General features: G+C 43.0%; 3 non-coding genes across 3 annotated transcripts; all 3 read right to left on the reverse strand.

Annotated features, from left to right (window-relative positions):
• Positions 1-1851: 1851 nt before the first annotated feature.
• On the reverse strand, positions 1852-1924 carry trnav-uac (transfer RNA valine (anticodon UAC)). The gene has a single exon. It is a non-coding gene; the product is annotated as a tRNA-Val (tRNA).
• Positions 1925-2530: 606 nt separating this feature from the next.
• On the reverse strand, positions 2531-2603 carry trnav-cac (transfer RNA valine (anticodon CAC)). The gene has a single exon. It is a non-coding gene; the product is annotated as a tRNA-Val (tRNA).
• A 123-nt stretch (positions 2604-2726) lies between these two features.
• On the reverse strand, positions 2727-2799 carry trnav-aac (transfer RNA valine (anticodon AAC)). Its single transcript has one exon. It is a non-coding gene; the product is annotated as a tRNA-Val (tRNA).
• Positions 2800-20048: the final 17249 nt, after the last annotated feature.

Consider the following 20048-nt stretch of genomic DNA (forward strand, 5'->3'; position numbering starts at 1 on the left):
ACAGGGGATCTGTATCTGGGGCTCTAGTTGTCCTGGTCTCCGCTGTCTTTCAGGGCAGTACAGGTCCTTTCTAGGTGCTGATCCACCATCTGGTCTGAATACGTACTGGATCCGGGTGACTGCAGTGACCCTCTGATCTGGACACAGACTGGATCTGGTGGCCACGGTGACCTCGGAACAAGAGACAAACAGGCAAATACGTAGATGCCATTCTTCTAATGATGTTATGTGAAGTGTTTCCGGTTCCGGTTTACCTAATTAATGCAGCCTAAAAATCCTTTAACGGATTTGGATATTAAAAGCATATTAGTATGTTATGTGTATGCCAGGTTAAAGAGATGGGTCTTTAATCTAGATTTAAAATGCAAGAGTGTGTCTGCCTCCCGAACAATGTTAGGTAGGTTATTCCAGAGTTTAGGCGCCAAATAGGAAAAGGATCTGCCGCCCGCAGTTGATTTTGATATTCTAGGTATTATCAAATTGCCTGAGTTTTGAGAACGTAGTGGAGTATAATGTAAAAGGAGCTCATTCAAATACTGAGGTGCTAAACCATTAAGGGCTTTATAAGTAATAAGCAATATTTTAAAATCTATACGATGTTTGATAGGGAGCCACTGCAGTGTGGACAGGACCGGGCTAATATGGTCATACTTCCTGGTTCTAGTAAGAACTCTTGCTGCTGCATTTTGGACTAGCTGTAGTTTGTTTACCAAGCGTGCAGAACAACCACCCAATGCTAGAAACGTGGCTTTCTAAGGAAAGATTGCGATCAAGTAGCACACCTAGGTTCCTAACTGATGACGAAGAATTGACAGAGCAACCATCAAGTCTTAGACAGTGTTCTAGGTTATTACAAGCAGAATTGTTAGGCCCTATGATTAACACCTCTGTTTTTTCTGAATTTAGCAGTAAGAAATTACTCGTCATCCAATTTTTTATATCGACTATGCATTCCATTAGTTTTTCAAATTGGTGTGTTTCACCGGGCTGCGAGGAAATATAGAGCTGCGTATCATCAGCATAACAGTGAAAGCTAACACCATATTTCCTGATGAGATCTCCCAAGAGTAAAATATAAAGCGTATATACCTTTAGTGACTGTCTTCATGCCTCTTGGCCGCAAAGCCTTGGTAGAATTGAGTTCCTCCTCAACAGAAACTCACCTAAACGATTGTGAAAACAGATTCAGTGTTCCCGCCCAGTTTCAAAATTTCAAATTTTCGAGTTTCTCCAATCTTCTTGAAACTTTTAGTTTTTTTGAGCCGAGATTTCAAGTTTCTCCAATCTTATTGAAACTCACCACAGGGGTAGCACGTGTCCAGACTAGCATGGGAAATCAGATTTTAGCTTGATATCTCTTCAGAAAGCTGAGACATGGACTTGCCACGTACAATCTATCCCATTGTAAAAAAAAACAGACTGTTTGTGGTCAGTGGAATTCCGAGGGTTTAACACCTCTGGGTGCTTCGGGAGTAAGTGAGGAGCCACCTGAACAGGTTTATTGGCAGATTCGTTGACCATTGTGTTGAATTTCAAGAAGGTTAGCCATGTGTTAGGGCCGGCGCGCAGGGGTCTAAGGAGGGCCTGCCACGTACCCCCTTTTAGACACCCCTTGAGACCCTGCCTTACGTGATGGCCTAGGTGGAATAAGACGGAATAAGAAGAAAGCCACACAGGCTTGGAAAGTCACAGTTGTGGGTTAGGTTTAGGTCAAACAATGACTGCTCTTTCATTTCTGCATCAACTTTACCTTTAGTGACTGTATTAATGCCTATTGGCCGCAAAGACTTGGAAGCGTTGAGTTCCTCCTGAACAGAAACCCACCTGAACAATTTTGAAAAAGAGATCCAGTGTTCCCGCCCAGTTTCAAACTGGGGACCTTTCGCGTGTAAGGCAAACGTGATAACCTCTACACTACGGAAACCTGTGGCAAAGGTGTCAGATCTTTTCATCTCATGCATCTTGGAGCGCGAATCAAATTACAAATTGCGTTGCGCTCTTCAGTTCGCAAATACCTTCTATTTTTAGCAGCAAACCGGGAATTTCTCCAGTTGTTTGCGGGAATCCTCTGTGGCCATTTCTTCTTTGCTTTTTTCCCCACTTTCATTTAATATATGTATATTTATATGTTGTACGAAATATTGGGTCTTTGAGTGCACCGGCCATCTGTTCATCTAAACTACCAGGTCAAAAGTACAGAGTACTGTCTGCGTGGGTATTACCGCTGCCTAGTGTGGCTTAATAATTATCTCTACACCTGTGTAAAGACGGGCCTTCGCGATGCAGAGCTGCTGCTCAACAGAGGGCCACTCGGGCAAATCTCTTTTTTCGTGTTCCTCAGAAGAAAGCCAGACAGGCTTGGAATGTCACAGTTGTGGGATAGGTTTAGGTCAAACAATGACTGCTCTTTCATTTCTGCATCAACTATACCTTTAGTGACTGTGTTCATGCCTCTTGGCCGCAAAGCCTTGGTAGAATTGAGTTCCTCCTCAACAGAAACCCACCTAAACGATTGTGAAAACAGATTCAGTGTTCCCGCCCAGTTTCGAACAGGGGACCTTTCGCGTGTGAGGCGAACGTGATAACCACTACACTACGGAAACCCACTTCCTAAGCAAGTCCGAAATCATTGTGTGCAGGCTCAGCAAAATGCGCATAAAGGCTAAACCTTCTGAAGCCAACTGTCGGCTCAAAGGGGTTCATACATTTCTTCAAAAGGGGACAGCTGTTTCTGCTCGGTTTCGAACAGAGGACCTTTCGCGTGTTAGGCGAACGTGATGACCACTACACTACAGAAACTCCACAGGCTAACGCTAGAGTGCTTTTTGGGCGAATATTTATACTGTGATGTGCCCGAAAGCAAATAGACAATCGGTGTAATTCCCACGCACAAGAGGACAGAGTTCATTCGGCCTGGCAGTCTATGCAGAGTTCCCTGAAACGCTACCCTTAACTTACCTCGGAATTAAACACTTGCAGCTTGATATCAAGCTGAAACCTGCCTTCCTGTGCTAGTCTCAAACTAACAAACCCAAAGTTTCAAGAACACAGGAGAAACTCGAAAATTTCTCTTGGTGATTTTTGTTGGTCAAATTTTCGAGTTTCTCCAATCTTCTTGAAACTTTTAGTTTTTTTGAGCCGAGATTTCAAGTTTCTCCAATCTTATTGAAACTCACCACAGGGGTAGCACGTGTCCAGACTAGCATGGGAAATCAGGTTTTAGCTTGATATCTCTTCAGAAAGCTGAGACATGGACTTGCCACGCACAATCGATCCCATTGTAAAAAAAAACAGACTGTTTGTGGTCAGTGGAATTCCGAGGGTTTAACACCTCTGGGTGCTTCGGGAGTAAGCCAGGAGCCACCTGAACAGGTTTATTGGCAGATTCGTTGACCATTGTGTTGAATTTCAAGAAGGTTAGCCATGTGTTACAAACTGCTATGGGTTGCATCGTTTTATCAGAAAATAACACTCCAGATGGATGTGTTTTAAAGTTCGTCAAGGGGATAAAAAGGCTACTAAAAAGGCACGTAGGGGATCAGGGGGACACATAGACAGCTTGCGGTCACAGTTTTTGTATTACCAGTGGACAGAAGCGCAATTAGTGGTCATATAGACGGTGAGAGGGACTGATGAGCTGTTTGTGGTGACACAGGTGATCATTGGGACAGACAGGGCCGGCGGGCAGAGGTCTAAGGAGGGCCTGCCACGTACCCCCTTTTAGACACCCCTTGAGACCCTGCCTTACGTGATGGCCTAGGTGGAATAAGACGGAATAAGAAGAAAGCTACACAGCCTTGGAATGTCACAGTTGTGGGTTAGGTTTAGGTCAAACAATGACTGCTCTTTCATTTCTGCATCAACTTTACCTTTAGTGACTGTATTAATGCCTATTGGCCGCAAAGCATTGGAAGCGTTGAGTTCCTCCTGAACAGAAACCCACCTGAACAATTTTGAAAAAGAGATCCAGTGTTCCCGTCCAGTTTCGAACTGGGGACCTTTCGCGCGGGAGCCGAAAATAGTTAAGCTTAACTGCTCTTAACTTTTCCCATTCATTCTCTATGGTAGTGCTTAATACTACGGATGCGATATATTTGTGGCCACACGTAGATTTCCCGGCGCTGTTTTGCCTCTTCCGTGGCGCGGAATTCAAACAGCAGATACTCATCTGTCAATCATTCGCTCTGAAGGAGAGGAGACGCGTTTTACGATCGGAGATTTCTTCACGAAATTGTTTTGTTTGAACAAAATACGCTGCCAAACTCCCAACAAGCAGGTAAAGTGAATTCTGTGTTTCTTTTAAAAAAACTAAACTAAAAAAAAAAACGTACAATTAATTACTTATGATACGATCATAAAATCATATTTTTGTGATTAATTATAGCAACTGTTTTGAAGGTTATGTGATTTTCAAGACTTTAGTGTATATATAATGTATATGTAATGTATTCCCTATTATAATGTACATGTTTATTAAGATTGTTGCACATTTTGTACATCCTACAAAAGAACAGTTATTACAAGATTGATTTTATCTGTTCACAAAGTTCGTTTATTATATGTTAATCATACTTAAAGTGTATCTAGATGAAAAAACGAATACAAACTCATTTTATAGTATTTGTGGCCAAGACAGGATTCGAACCTCTAATTCTGTGTATTGTATTCTTCCCGCATCCCTGGAATTTCCTTCGTTTCTATTGGCTAGTCAGCGCTCTACACCTATCCGCGACTGGCTTTTGCATGTGATGATAGGTTTAGGTCAAACAATGACTGCTCTTTCATTTCTGCATCAACTATACCTTTAGTGACTGTGTTCATGCCTCTTGGCCGCAAAGCCTTGGTAGCGTTGAGTTCCTCCTCAACAGAAACCCACCTAAACGATTGTGAAAAGAGATTCAGTGTTCCCGCCCAGTTTCGAACTGGGGACCTTGCGGGAGATCCGGGTCCGATTCCCGGCCAATGCAGCAGAAGACCTGAAGAAGACCTGAAGACCTGTTAAGCTGTGCATGAGCCCAGATCATCTGCTTAAAGAATGCCCTGAATTTAAGTGTCCCAAGTGCGAGGAAAGGGGACATTTCGCAAGGGATTGCAACACAGTCAGATGCCCGGAGTGTCAAAAGATTTTTAATAAGTGTGAGTGTTGGATGGAGAGAGAGGAAGGAGGTCTGGAGCATCGGGTGGACGGACAGGTGCATGAAGGAAACACTGAAGAGGCAGGAGATATTGATGAAGGACAAGGGGATGAAGGATTACCACAGAAGGAAACAGAAGGAGGAACAGACAACCAAGAGAAAGAAGAAAAAGGAAAAAATAATTATATGGATTAGGAAAAAACAGCAGAACAGAATACTCAATGGACAGAAATGGAAATATCGGACAGTTTTAAAAATCTTTTGGATAATGTGGAGAGTGATGGACATGGAATGCATGATCAAAACAAAGAAATGGGCAGTGAAGAAGAAACAAGGATGGACAACATGGGGAAAAACAGATGGGAGAGAGGACAAAGTAGAAGGAGAACATTAAAGGTAAAACCAAATGTGGAAAATGTAAGAAAAAAGTTAATGACAAGGGGCCGAGTAAAAAGTGTAAACAGATATGAAGTGTTAAGAGTGCTGGAGGCAGAAGATAAATAATAATGGTTTTTAGGTTGTTTTTTTTTTTTCTTTTAATGGTTTTAAGTTGTGTTACTTTTAATGCAAGGGGGCTGATGGCCATGGGTAAATTTGAAAAGGTGAAAGAAATGTGTAAAAGAGATGATCTGATTTTATTACAAGAAACTAACTGGAGGGAAGAGTACATGACTGAAATAAGGAAAAGGTGGAGTGGAGAGATTTTTTATAACAATGGTGATGGGAGGCTGGGATGAGGAGTTGTGATTTTAGTAAAAGAAAACTGTGGGGTATCATGTAAAACAATATATAATGACATAGATGGGAAATGTATTGCGGTTGAAATGGAGTATGAGGAGAAAAAAGTTATTGTAGTTAATATTCATGCACCGACTGTAGAGAATGAAAAGAAGGAATATTTAAATGTAGTAAGAGATTTTTTTAAAAAGCATAAAGAATTATTATGATGGGTGATTTTAATACCGTTTTCAGTAAATTAGAAATTGGTGAGGGAATGTTTTTAAAAATGATAAAGGAAGAAAAGAACTGAAATTATTAATGGAATAAAATAATATAATTGATGTATGGAGAGAAAGAAACGGAAAAAAGAAAAAATATTCAAGGAGGCAATTAGTAGGGAATTTTATGTGTAAGACAAGGATTGATTTTATTTTGTGTACAAGGAACATTGAAGGATTTATCGGTAACATTAAATGTGAAGAATCAAGTTTAAGTGACCATAAACCACTTTTTATGCAAGTAGACTGGAGTTCAGTAAAAAGAGGGCGGGGTGTATGGGTTTTAAATGTAGAGGTTTTGAAGAATGAGGAGTATGTTTTAAGTATTAAAGAAATTATTGAAAAAGAAAAGAGAATGAAATGTACAGTGAAGATAAAAGGATATGGTGGGAAAATGTTAAATATTTAGTTAAAAAAATTCACAATAAAGTATTGCAGATTAATACAGATATGTAAGAGGAAGAAGGAGAGAGAAATAAGAGAGAAATTGGAAAAGGAATTAAATGAGAATGGGAAAGATATACAAAAAAATTAAATAATTGGAGGGAATACTGAAAGAAATGGAAGAGAAAAAATATGAAGGTGCAAGACTAAGAAGTAAATCTAAATATACTGTGGAGGGAGAAAAATGTACAAAGTTTTTCTTTGATCTAGAAAAAATAAGGGGGGAAGCTGGAATGATTAAAGAAATAAGAGGAAAAAATGGTGTAGTGGTGGAAACATATGAGGAAATATTAAAAGAAGTAAAAGCATATTATGAAAACCTGTTTAGTACTGAGGGGTTGAGGGAAGAAGATAAACTGGAGTTACTAAATCAAATAAAAACAACAATAGGAGAAGTAGACAAAAAAGAGTGTGGTGAAGAGATAAGAGAAGAAGAGAGAAAAAGAGCAATAAGTGAATTAAACAAAAATAAAAGTCCAGGTATAGATGGTTTGGGGAGTGAATTTTATATAGTTTTTAAAGATTTTTTTAACCAGTATTTTAAAAGAAGTATATGAAGACATTTTTAAGAAAGAGGAAATGAATCAGAGAATATGGATGGGATTAATAAATTTGATATATAAAAGAAAAGGAGATAAAGTAGACTTAAAAAATTATAGACCAATTACAATGCTGAATACAGATCTGAAAATTTTAACAAAAGTTTTAGCCAACAGATTGAAAGAGGTAATGCCAACCATAATTGAAACAAATCACAAGTGTATGGAGTTAAAGGGAAAGATATAACAGACACAACTTTAAGTATAATAGATAGAATAAGATATATGAAAGAAAAAAAAGAAAAAAGGATATGTTATTAGTTTGGATTTCGAAAAGGCTTTTGATAGAGTGGAACATGAATATTTATTTGAAATTTTAAGAAGGTACGGGTTTGGGGAAAATTTTGTCAAGTGGATTACAATTTTATATAGCGGAGCAATAACAAGAATACAGTGTAATGGTTTTTTAACTGAATGTTTTAAAATTACTAGGTCAGTAAGACAAGGATGTCCATTATCAGCGCTTTTATATTCTTTAGTTGGGATTAGCTATTAAAATAGATGAAGACATAAGAGGTATAAACATTGAAGGAAGTATTTCAATATTTCAATATGCAGATGATACAACAATAATAGTTAAAGATATAGAGAGTGTTAATAAAGTAATGGAAGTATGTTTTGTAGGGGATCAGGAGGTAAGATAAATGAAGAAAAAAAAATATATATATATGAGATTTGGAGGATTATTTAAGGGATTATTTTCATTTTAAAGAAACAAAAGAAATAAGGATTTTAGGTGTTCTAATGGGAAAAGACGAAAAGAAAGTTAAAGACAAAATGTGGGAAGAAATAGCAGGAGGAATTGAAAGAAGGTTAAATTTTTGGAAATTGAGGACTTTAAGTTTAAAAGGGAAGGTTTTAATTTTAAATGTGTTAATGGTGTCAAAGTTGTGGTATGTTTTATATGTGACTGCTATGCCAGTGTGGGTGGAAAAAAGGTTGAAAAAATGTTTTTTAGATTTTTTATGGAATAGTAAACCTTCAAGGTGTCACAGCCACACCTTCTACACTCCCGGAATCGGACACTTACGCCACACCCACTCGTCCCCAATCACCCGAACTCTGAACTCCTGTGCATCATCACCAGAACCACATATAAAGCCATCAGTCACCATCACTCATCATCTGGTCTTGCACCGATCTCCTCACTTGCCTGAACGCCATTATTAAACCTACCTGAACTCTTGAACCCTCTTCATCCCCGTCAGTCTTCCTGTCCCCATCGTCTTCATCTGAGCACCATCTGGATCACCGTTCACCATAAGGGAAGTTGTGTTGTCACCGTTCTATCCACGTGTCAAGATTCACCTGTGTCTGAAACCTCTGATTCACATTAAACTACCTTATCACTGAATCCTTTGTGTCCTCGTCTGTGTCTGACAGAAGACCAGACCGCATGCAGAGCTCTTCGGACACGGGCGAGGACCGCACCGCAGATCCCTTCACGCAACTGGTTCACGCTGTACGGTCCTCACTGATGCAACAAACTCCCCCTTCTTCACCGGCTGTCAACAACTCAAACACCGCTACAACTCCGGTCACTTCTTCAGTTGCCCCTGCGAGTCCCATGGCCAAACCAGCGACATACAGCGGCACGGCGGAGGATTGCAGCGGGTTCCTGCTACATGGTGTTCCCTCTATATGGAATCCAACTCTCATTTATTCACCTCCGAACGCAGTCGAGTAGCCTTCATCATCAACCTACTCTCAGGTAAGGCCCTCCAATGGGCTGAATCAGAATCAGAATCAGAATCAGAATGAGCTTTATTGCAAGGTATGTTTACACATACGAGGAATTTGTTTTCGTGACAGAAGCTCCGCAGTACAACAGAATGACAGCGACAGAACATAAAACACATAATAAAAGAATAAAAAATACAAATATGTAGACAGTGAATGACAATATACAAATGACAATTGTAGGCAGGTATATTACAAAGTGAAGTTATGTATGTACATATATATTGTGTGCAAGATTTAAGTGTATACTAAGTATGTGTGTTAGATAAATAAAGTGTGTGTGTATATAAATATAAAGTGTAGTGTGTTCGCCATTATTGTCAGCTGTTCATAAGATGGATTGCCTGAGGGAAGAAACTGGTCCTGTGTCTGGTTGTTCTGGTGCTCAGTGCTCTGTAGCGTCGACCAGATGGCAACAGTTCAAAGAGGGAGTGTGCTGGATGTGAGGGGTCCAGAGTGATTTTGACAGCCCTTTTTCTCACTCTGGATAAGTACAGTTCTTGAATAGATGGGAGAGTTGAACCGATGATTCGCTCAGCAGTCCGGACTACTCTCTGTAGTCTTCTGAGGTCAGATTTAGAAGCTGAGCTGAACCAGACAGTTACTGAAGTGCAGAGGATGGATTCAATGATGGTGGAGTAGAACTGTTTCAGCAGCTCCTGTGGCAGGTTTAACTTCCTCAGCTGGCGGAGAAAGTACAACCTCTGCTGGGCCTTTTTTACGATGGAGTCAATGTGAATGTCCCACTTCAGGTCCTGAGAGATGGTTGTTCCCAGGAACCTGAATGACTCCACTGCAGTCACAGGGCTGTTCATGATGGTGAGTGGGGGGTGTGCAGGGGGGTTTCTCCTGAAGTCCACGATCATCTCCACTGTTTTGAGGGTGTTAAGCTCCAGGTTGTTGAGACTGCACCAGACAGCCAGCTCTTTTACCTCCTGTCTGTAAGCAGACTCGTCACCGTCCTGAATGAGGCCGATGAGTGTGGTGTCATCTGCAAACTTCAGGAGCTTGACAGAGGGGTCCTTAGATGTGCAATCGTTGGTGTACAGGGAGAAGAGCAGTGGTGAGAGTACACAGCCCTGGGGAGCTCCGGTGCTGATTGTACGGGTGCTGGATGTGTATTTTCCCAGCCTCACTAGCTGCTGCCTGTCTGTCAGGAAGCTGTTGATCCACTGACAGATGGAGGTGGGCACGGAGAGCTGATTTAGTTTGGGCAGGAGGAGGTTTGGGATGATCGTGTTGAAGGCCGAGCTGAAGTCCACAAACAGGATCCTCACATAAGTCCCCGGTCTGTCTAGGTGTTGCAGAACATAATGCAGTCCAATGTTTACTGCATCGTCCACAGACCTGTTTGCTCTGTAGGCAAACTGAAGAGGATCCAGCAAGGGCCCAGTGATGTCCTTCAGGTGGGCCAGCACCAGTTTTTCAAATGACTTCATGACTACAGACGTTAGAGCCACAGGCCTGTAGTCATTTAGTCCTGTAATTTTGGGTTTCTTAGGGATGGGGATGATGGTGGAACGTTTGAGGCATGAAGGGACTTCGCACAGCTCCAGCGATCTGTTGAAGATCTGTGTGAAGATGGGGGCCAGCTGGTCAGCACAGGATTTCAGACAGGCTGGTGTAACACAATCTGGGCCTGGTGCTTTTTTCCTTTTCTGATTCCGGAAGACCTGGCGCACCGCATCCTCGCTGATCTGAATTGCAGGTGGGGGGGAGAGGGGGGATGCAGGAGGTGAGAATGGTGAGAGTGCTTGATTGGAGAGGTGTTCAGGATGGGTTGCAGGAGCTGTTAATGGTGTCAACGGTAGTTTGGAGAGGCATTCAGGGCTGGTTGCAGGAGTTGTGAAGGGTGTGAATGTTTTTGTGGGGAGGCGTTCAGGGCAGGTGATGGGTGTTCTTTCAAACCTGCAGTAAAACTCGTTCAGATCGTCTGCCAGTCGTTGATTCTCTACGGTGCTGGGGGGTGGTGTCTTGTAATTGGTGATCTTCTTTAGACTTTTCCACACTGATTCGTTGGAAGTGAACTGAGTCCTTATTTTTTCAGAATAATTCCTCTTTGCCACTTTGATCTCCTTTTCCAATGTGTATTTAGCCTATACAAGACATTGTCCCCCTTCACGTAAGCATCTTCTTTGGCCTGACGGAGCTGTCTGAGTTTTGCAGTGAACCACGGTTTGTCATTATTGTAAATTAGTTGAGTCTTTGTAGGAATACACATATCCTCACAGAAACTGATATATGATGTTACGGTCTCTGTGAGTTCATCCAGATCGGTGGCAGCAGCTTCAAAAACACTCCAATCAGTGAGGTCAAAACAAGATTGTAAATCCTGCTCTGCTTCATTAGTCCATCTTTTTACAGTCCTTGATACAGGTTTAGCTGATTTTAGTTTCTGCCTGTAGGACGGTATAAGATGAACCAGAAGGTGATCAGAACGTCCCAAAGCTGCTCGTGGAACAGAGTGAAATGCATCCTTTATTGTGGTGTAACAGTGATCCAATATATTACTGTCTCTTGTGGGACATGTAACATGCTGTCTGTATTTTGGCAGTTCACGGGACAGATTGGCTTTATTAAAGTCCCCGAGAAGGATTAAAACAGAGTCAGGGTGTTGTTGTTCTGTCTCTGTAATCTGATCAGCGAGTTTCTGTAAAGCTGAGCTCACATGCGCTTGAGGATGGATGTAAACACTGACCAGAATGAACGAGTGAAACTCCCGCGGCGAATAGAACGGCTTGCAGTTAATGAAGAGTGTTTCGAGATTTGAGCAGCACGTCTTCTTTAACACAGTTACATCTGTACACCACCGTTCATTGATGTAAAAGCATGTCCCGCCGCCGCGCGATTTCCCAGTGGATTCTGATTCACGATCCGCTCTAAACAGCTGAAATCCCGGCAGATGGAGCGCGCTGTCCGGTATGGTGTCATTCAGCCAGGTTTCTGTGAAACACAGAGCAGCAGAGTGTGTGAAATCCTTATTAGTCCGAGAAAGCAGAAGGAGTTCGTCCGTTTTGTTGGGTAGAGAGCGGAGATTTGCCAGATGGATGCTAGGCAACGGCGTTCGAAATCCGCGCTTCCTGAGTCTGACGAGCGCTCCCGCTCGCTTCCCCCGTCTGCGCGTCCTGAAGCGCTTGATCAGCGCCGCCGCTCCTCCGATAACAACGTTCACTAAAACATCTGAATAATTGAAATCCGGAAAAACATCTTGTGGTGCGTTCTGCCGAATGTTCAGCAGTTCTTCCCTGGTGAAACTGATGGCAGGAATATAACTAAAGACAGGACAAACTAACAAAAACACAAAAACATATGCGGAGCTCGTCACGGAGGCAGCCATCCTGTATCGGCGCCAGCGATACGAATCTCTCTGGGACTCGAACTCACCTGCCCTTGGATCCGTCACTAACTTCTGTTCCCAGTTAAAATCCGTCTTTGGCCATCAAACTTCTGCATTGTCTGTCCATGACCAATTATTTACCATTCACCAACAGAGAGATGAATCTGTGAGTGATTATGCCATACGCTTCCGTACTCTCGCTTACATAAGCGGCTGGAATGAAACTGCCTTAATTACAGCATATCGCCACGGATTGAATGACAAGATACAAAGTTTGATAGTTGTGTACGAAGACTCACTAGGACTAGAGAATCTCATTCAGAAATCCATTTGAGTTGCCCAGAGACTCACTGCCTGTCATCCGCTCACTCCCGCTGTACTTCCTCCGCCCGCTATACCATCTGTCGCTCCTCCAGCACCTGAACCCATGCAAGTGGACTCTCACCATCTGTCCGCATCGGAACGTCAGCGGAGGATCAACGCCGGGCTATGTCTCTATTGTGGGGGAGATGGACACCTCTTACCATCCTGTCCAGTTCGACCTCCACGCCCAGCGGTGAGTACCATTCATATACCTCCTCAAACTGCTCATCTAACTAAGACCTGGGTTACTCTAAAACACCTTTGCTCTTCTGTTTCAGTACAAGCCCTCATCGACTCCGGTTCGGCGGGGAACTTCATCAACCGGCAAACCTTAACTCGTCTCAACGCCAAACATCACAGAAGCCCTGTCGAACTCAAAGTAACCACCATACAGGGAAAGCCGCTGGGCAAGGGTCGTGTCCACTATTTCTCCCCCACAATCATCCTCCACGTGGGACTCCTGCACGAAGAAGACATCACGTTCATGGTGCTGGAGGAATCCACCGCAGACATCATCCTGGGACGCCCCTGGCTTAACCTCCACCAACCTCACATCCATTGGCCCACTGGCGAGATCCTGAAATGGGGAATGTCCTGCCATCATACCTGCATCACTCCTCCAGCTAAAATCCCCAAGGTCAGTCCTCCCTTAAGGAAGTCTTCCCTACCTGTCCAGTCCACATCAGTGGAGAGCCTCGACACGAAGATGGATCATATCATCCCTCCTGAATATCGGGCGTTCCAGGATGTGTTCAGTAAGCGGTTGGCAACGAAGCTACCACCTCATAGGCCATGGGACTGGGCCATTGACCTCCTGCCTGGAGCAACCCTTCCTAAAAGACGAATCTATCCCCTGTCCATCCCGGAGCAGAAGGCCATGGAGGAGTATATACAGGAAGCCCTCGCTCAGGAGTTCATCCGACCATCTACTTCCCCTGCCGCTTCCAGCTTCTTCTTCGTGGCCAAGAAGGACGGAGGCTTGAGGCCGTGCATCGATTATCGCCACCTCAATTCACAAACCGTCAAATTCAGTTATCCTCTTCCCCTGGTCCCAGCGGCGTTGGAACAACTACGCAGATCCAGGATCTTCACGAAACTGGACTTGAGGAGCGCCTACAACCTAATCCGCATCCGGAAGGGGGACGAATGGAAGACCGCTTTCATCACTCCTTCCGGGCACTATGAATACCGGGTCATGCTGTATGGGTTATCCAACAGTCCATCCGTCTTCCAAAACTACATGAATGAAGTCTTCAGAGATTACCTTAACAAGTTCGTAATTGTCTACATCGACGACATCCTCATCTACTCCACATCCAAGCAAGAACATATCCATCATGTCATCCTCGTACTCCGAAAACTCCGGGAACACCACCTTTACCTCAAATCCGAAAAATGTGAGTTCCATACGCCCTCAGTCCAGTTCCTAGGTTACATCATCGACCCATGTGGCGTGAAGATGGACCAGGGGAAGGTGGACGCCATCACACACTGGCCTCAACCCGGCTCCATAAAAGAACTTCAACGCTTCCTGGGCTTTGCCAACTTTTATCGAAGATTCATCAAGGACTACAGTTTACTCAGCTCCCCTCTAACTTCTCTCCTCCGGAACCGGCCCAAGTCTCTGTCCTGGAACCCCAAGGCCACTGAAGCTTTCCACCTGCTCAAACAAGCCTTCAAGACCGCTCCAATCCTCATCCACCCTGATCCCAGCCACCAGTTCATCGTGGAAGTGGACGCCTCATCCACCGGGGTCGGAGCAGTCCTCTCCCAGCGGCAGGGGAATCCACCACGACTCCATCCATGTGCCTTCTTCTCGAAGAAGCTATCCCCGGCGGAGCAGAATTATGACATCGGTAGCCGTGAACTACTGGCCATTAAGCTGGCTCTGGAAGAATGGCGTCACTGGCTGGAGGGAGCCCAGTTCCCTTTCAAGGTGGTAACCGACCACCGGAACCTGGAATACCTCCGTGAAGCCAAAAGACTGAATCATCGCCAAGCTAGATGGGCCTTGTTCTTCACGAGATTCAACTTCAAGGTCACCTATCGCCCTGGCTCCCAGAACAATAGAGCCGACGCCCTCTCCCGTCTTCATCAAGCAGATCCCGAACCCGAATCTCCAGAATCAATCCTCCCTCCAGCCATGATAGTTAGTCCTATCAAGTGGAGTATTGATCATCTGATTGCACAGGAAAACCTTCAACACCCTGCTCCGCCGGGAGGTCCAGAAGGGAAACTCTTCGTCCCCCCTCAACATCGGATTACCCTCCTGGACTTAGCTCACACCTCTCCGGGCTCTGGACACCCAGGCAGGAGGCGGACCCTCTCGCTCCTACAACAGCGTTACTGGTGGCCATCGATGGCTCTGGATACGGTCCGCTACCTCAAAGGATGCTGCGTCTGCGCCATAGCAGACACCCCTTGAAGACTCCCGGAAGGTAAACTTGTGCCTCTGCCCATTCCTGAACGTCCATGGACCCATATCGGCATTGATTTCATGACTGACCTCCCTCTCTCTCAAGGCTACACCTGTGTACTGGTAGTGGTCGACAGGTTTTCAAAATCATGTAAACTCATCCCTCTCAAAGGACTCCCCACTGCGTTCGAAGCGGCAGAGGCACTATTCCACAACGTCTTCCGTCACTTTGGCATCCCAGAAGATATCGTCTCCGACAGAGGCCCCCAATTCATCTCTAGAGTCTGGTCAGCTTTCTTCCGTCTTCTAGGGGTGTCCGTCAGTCTCTCCTCGGGATACCATCCTCAGACCAACGGCCAGACGGAGCGTAAGATTCAGGAGCTGGGGAGGTTCCTGAGGATTTACTGCCACCGTAACCAGGACTGTTGGAGCCAGTACCTACCCTGGGCCGAATACGCTCAGAACTCCCTCCAGCAATCTACCACCGGGCTCACCCCCTTCCAATGTGTCCTTGGATACCAACCTCCGCTCTTCCCATGGTCAGGTGAGCCCTCGCAGGTCCCAGCGGTAGATCACTGGTTCCGACAGAGCGAGAGGGTCTGGGACTCGGCTCACGTGCATCTCCAGCGGGCAGTGCGGAGGCATAAGGAGCAAGCGGACGCTCGTCGAGGACCCACGCCGCAGTACCAACCTGGACAACAAGTCTGGCTCTCAACGAGGGACATCCGCCTCCGACTGCCCTGCCGTAAGCTGAGTCCCCGATACATCGGACAATCACTATTGAACGGCAACTGAACGAAGTGACCTATAGACTCCAACTCCCTGCACAGTACCGTATCTCACCTTCATTCCATGTCTCACTCCTCAAACCCTTCACTGAACCTTTGTCTCCTCCATCCACAGAACCTGGTGATGATGCCGTACCTCCTCCTCCGGCCATCGAAGACGACAACGACATCTTCCGGGTGAGAGCTATCCTCGACGACGGGGTCCTCAACTGGAGTACCTTGTGGACTGGGAAAACTACGGCCCGGAGGAGCGTTGCTGGGTTAATCGTAACGACATCCTGGACCCCAGCCTTCTCACTGACTTTCATCAAGACCATCCAGACCGCCCCGCTCCCCGTGGCCGAGGTAGACCCCGTCGTCGCACAAGATCCCAGCCGTCAGGAGCCGCCCGTAGAGGAGGGGGTACTGTCACAGCCACACCTTCTACACTCCCGGAATCGGACACTTACGCCACACCCACTCGTCCCCAATCACCCGAATTCTGAACTCCTGTGCATCATCACCAGAACCACATATAAAGCCATCAGTCACCATCACTCATCGTCTGGTCTTGCACCGATCTCCTCACTTGCCTGAACACCATTATTAAACCTACCTGAACTCTTGAACCCTCTTCATCCTCGTCAGTCTTCCTGTCCCCATCGTCTTCATCTGAGCACCATCTGGATCACCGTTCACCATAAGGGAAGTTGTGTTGTCACCGTTCTATCCACGTGTCAAGATTCACCTGTGTCTGAAACCTCTGATTCACATTAAACTACCTTATCACTGAATCCTCTGTGTCCTCGTCTGTGTCTGACAACAGCGAATATAACGGGTTGTAATAAAAGACGGCGCCGTCCACAGAGACATTTCTATGTGCACTATTTCATCCGTGAAAACCTTAGTCCCCTGGCTATCATGTCAGAATCTGCAATTCAAAATAAATTTTGCCTGCCACGGCAGCAAATTCAGCAGCTTTTAGATATTGATGTTGGTCCGACTTTGTCAAGACAAACCTGACGGAGCTCAGCCCCGAAATTCAACTGCTGTCGCTCTTCTCTTTCTTTTCTTTCCGCTGTAGCTGTTAGGTCTGTGTATATTTTGGTCATTCGATTTTCTATTTAAAAATAAATAAAGATAAATGAGAAACGGTTTGATTTTCGTTTTTTCGTTATGTTTAAGAAATGGAAAACGCAAATTTAGCTGGATTTTTCTTATTTTTGTTTGTGGGTAAAAAAATAGATTATGCTTTAATATTTGTTTGAATGTGTGGGCTGCGCTGAAACGCCCCTTTCATCCTTTCTGTACTGCACTGACAAGCGGCAACCGCAAGCTCAGTTCATTTTCACCAGGAGAGAAGCGGTAGACAGCAGAGTTTATTAATCCTGCGGATTCTTTGCTAGTGGTGCTTGCAAGCTTTATATATATATATATATATAATTTTTTTTTTTTTTTTTTTTTTTGACCAAACAGAAATTAATTTATTCAATGACATTTGAATTTTACTGTAGGATCTACAATGACATGAAATGTGCAGATTTTTAGCCTACTAATTTTATTCTATGCCTATTTAAGAAAAACCTCACAGCCTAACATGTTTTCATTTGCTATACAAACAACAGCAACTGAAGCTTTATCTTGTAGAGTGTAGTCTGCTGCACTTCTCCGATCGGCGGATCCTGATCCACACCTTCCATCCCGATAACAAGAGGAAAGAGCTTCAGCTCCTTCAGTTTGGGTCGTAAGACACCCTAAACAACACGAAAACCTTACAAAACTCAACAGGATGTGCTTTCTGCCATCTCGGTCTACATTAACTTCTTTCTGAAACGTCAGAAATGAACCAGGCTCATGCATCAGACAAACCATGTCTAGCTGGACATGTCTACTTTTAAAATAAGCCATTTAAATGGAATAATAATAATAATAATAATTTTATATTTAGGCCTATGTAATTCAAATGAAACCAACCAGAGGTGCAGTGTTTCCCGTCTGAACTCATTATCTGTAATGATGTCACACCATCACTATATTCATACGGTCATCTACAGAATTCTTGAATTCAGTTCATAATTATAAGTAGCCTATAGCCTATAATTAAAACATTATTAGTAAACTAATTATGGGGAAAACTTAACTTATTTTAATATAAATTTTATTATAAATGTGGGGTTGGATTTTTCCCATTTTATTTTTTTTATGAATGGCCTAGAATAAAATAAGTAGGCAAAAAATTAGTAGTAGGCCTATATTTTATTCCATGTCGTTGTAGTTCACAGGCTAAAGTAAAATTCAAATGGTGTTTTATGAATAAAGTTGTCAAGTCTGCTTTGTCAATAACATGCAGCAGCCGGAAAAATATAATATTATTTTTTTATTTTATTATTAATTTAATTAATTATTATTATTATTATTATTATTATTATTATTATTATTATTGTTGTTGTTGTTGTTGTTGTTATTATTATTATTATTATTATTTTATCTTGCAAGCACCACAAGCAAAGAATCCGCAGGATTAATAAACTCTGCTGTCTACCGCTTCTCTCCTGGTGAAAATGAACTGAGCTTGCGGTTGCCGCTTGTCAGTGCAGTACAGAAAGGATGAAAGGGGCGTTTCAGCGCTGCCCACACATTAAAACAAATATTAAAGCTTAATCTAATTTTTTACCCACAAACAAAAATATACGAAAAATTCAGCTAAATTTGCGTTTTCCGTTTCTTAAACAAAACGAAAAAAAAAAACAAAAAATCAAACCGTTTCTCATTTATCTTTATTTATTTTTAAATAGAAAATTGAATGACCAAAATATACACAGACCTAACAGCTACAGCGGAAAGAAAAGAAAGAGAAGAGCGACAGCAGTTGAATTTCGGGGCTGAGCTCCGTCGGTTTGTCTTGACAAAGTCGGACCAACATCAATATCTAAAAGCTGCTGAATTTGCTGCCGTGGCAGGCAAAATTTATTTTGAATTGCAGATTCTGACATGATAGCCAGGGGACTAAGGTTTTCACGGATGAAATAGTGCACATAAAAATGTCTCTGTGGACGGCTCCGTCTTTTATTACAACCCGTTATATTCGCTGTAGGCTATCACTGCAATAGTTTGACCAAACTCCCCACCACAATCATTCCCTTTAAATAGATTCCATAATGGTTTGCCAGCTGCTGCTGATGATGATAACAATAGCCTAATAATAATAATAATAAAAAGAAAGAAAGAATGATAATAACAATAATACAAATTAAAAAGTTATGTAGGCTACTAGCTATTTTTTGTTGTTTTTGGGCTACAGAAATTTTTACAAAATTTTACAATAGATAATTTGATTTGATCTTTGAAGTAGCCTATTAGATAGAGATAGCTTCGACATTTGATCACTGTGGTTGGTTACAAAGACGTTACTATTCTGAAAATAATAACGAGATACAAACCTGTAAATATTCAATCGACTTTTCTTAAATTCAAAACAAAATATTAATGCATTCGTAATTTCCATTTCTGAATAGTTGCTATATGGTCACGCAGGTTTGCGCATTAAACCCATGGCCCCGAAAAATATAGCCTATCAACAATTATGTTGTTTCCCCAAACATGACCCCTCTCTGCCAACTTTTTGAACATTTGGTCATTTATTTATTATTATTATTATTAGGCTATTATAATTATTTAGATAATGCATAGGCCTAAGTATAAATGATCAGAAACAAATCGCTTCAACACGTCAAGTTGTTCTTGATTCGGTGTATCAAACGAGTGGATTGAACTCACTCATTAAGACAGTGACTATCTGCCACCTGGTGTCTGTTTTAGATTCATATTAAACGTAGGCTATCACTTCATTGATTCCATCATGTCATATTTATGTCTTCAAAATGTAGGCCTAAGACACTTCATAATATTTGTGTGCACTTGTAGGCTAATTGCTGTGTTAATGCATTAAGATCTCTTCTGTATTGATGGCTCTCATGAAGCTCTGGTTGGATTTTAGTGGTAGGCTAACTGCCCTATGGGCTACAGTCTTATCCTCTAGCTGAATTTATCGATGTGGATTAATGTGACGTTCATACATTTAATAAGGCTGTTGCTGTCAGTATTGTTTTTGGAAATTAGGCTATTCAAATGCAATGGTCTCGTTTCAAAAGCATAGGTCAATATGCTTGCGTCGACTTCACTGTAGCCTATGTGCCCTGCTTCCTTTCCGTGAGATTTGACAGAAAAATTGAAAATATAACGGACTGTT

The sequence above is a fragment of the Carassius auratus genome, chromosome 45 (genome assembly GCF_003368295.1).
Source record: "Carassius auratus strain Wakin chromosome 45, ASM336829v1, whole genome shotgun sequence".
NCBI lineage: Eukaryota > Metazoa > Chordata > Actinopteri > Cypriniformes > Cyprinidae > Carassius > Carassius auratus.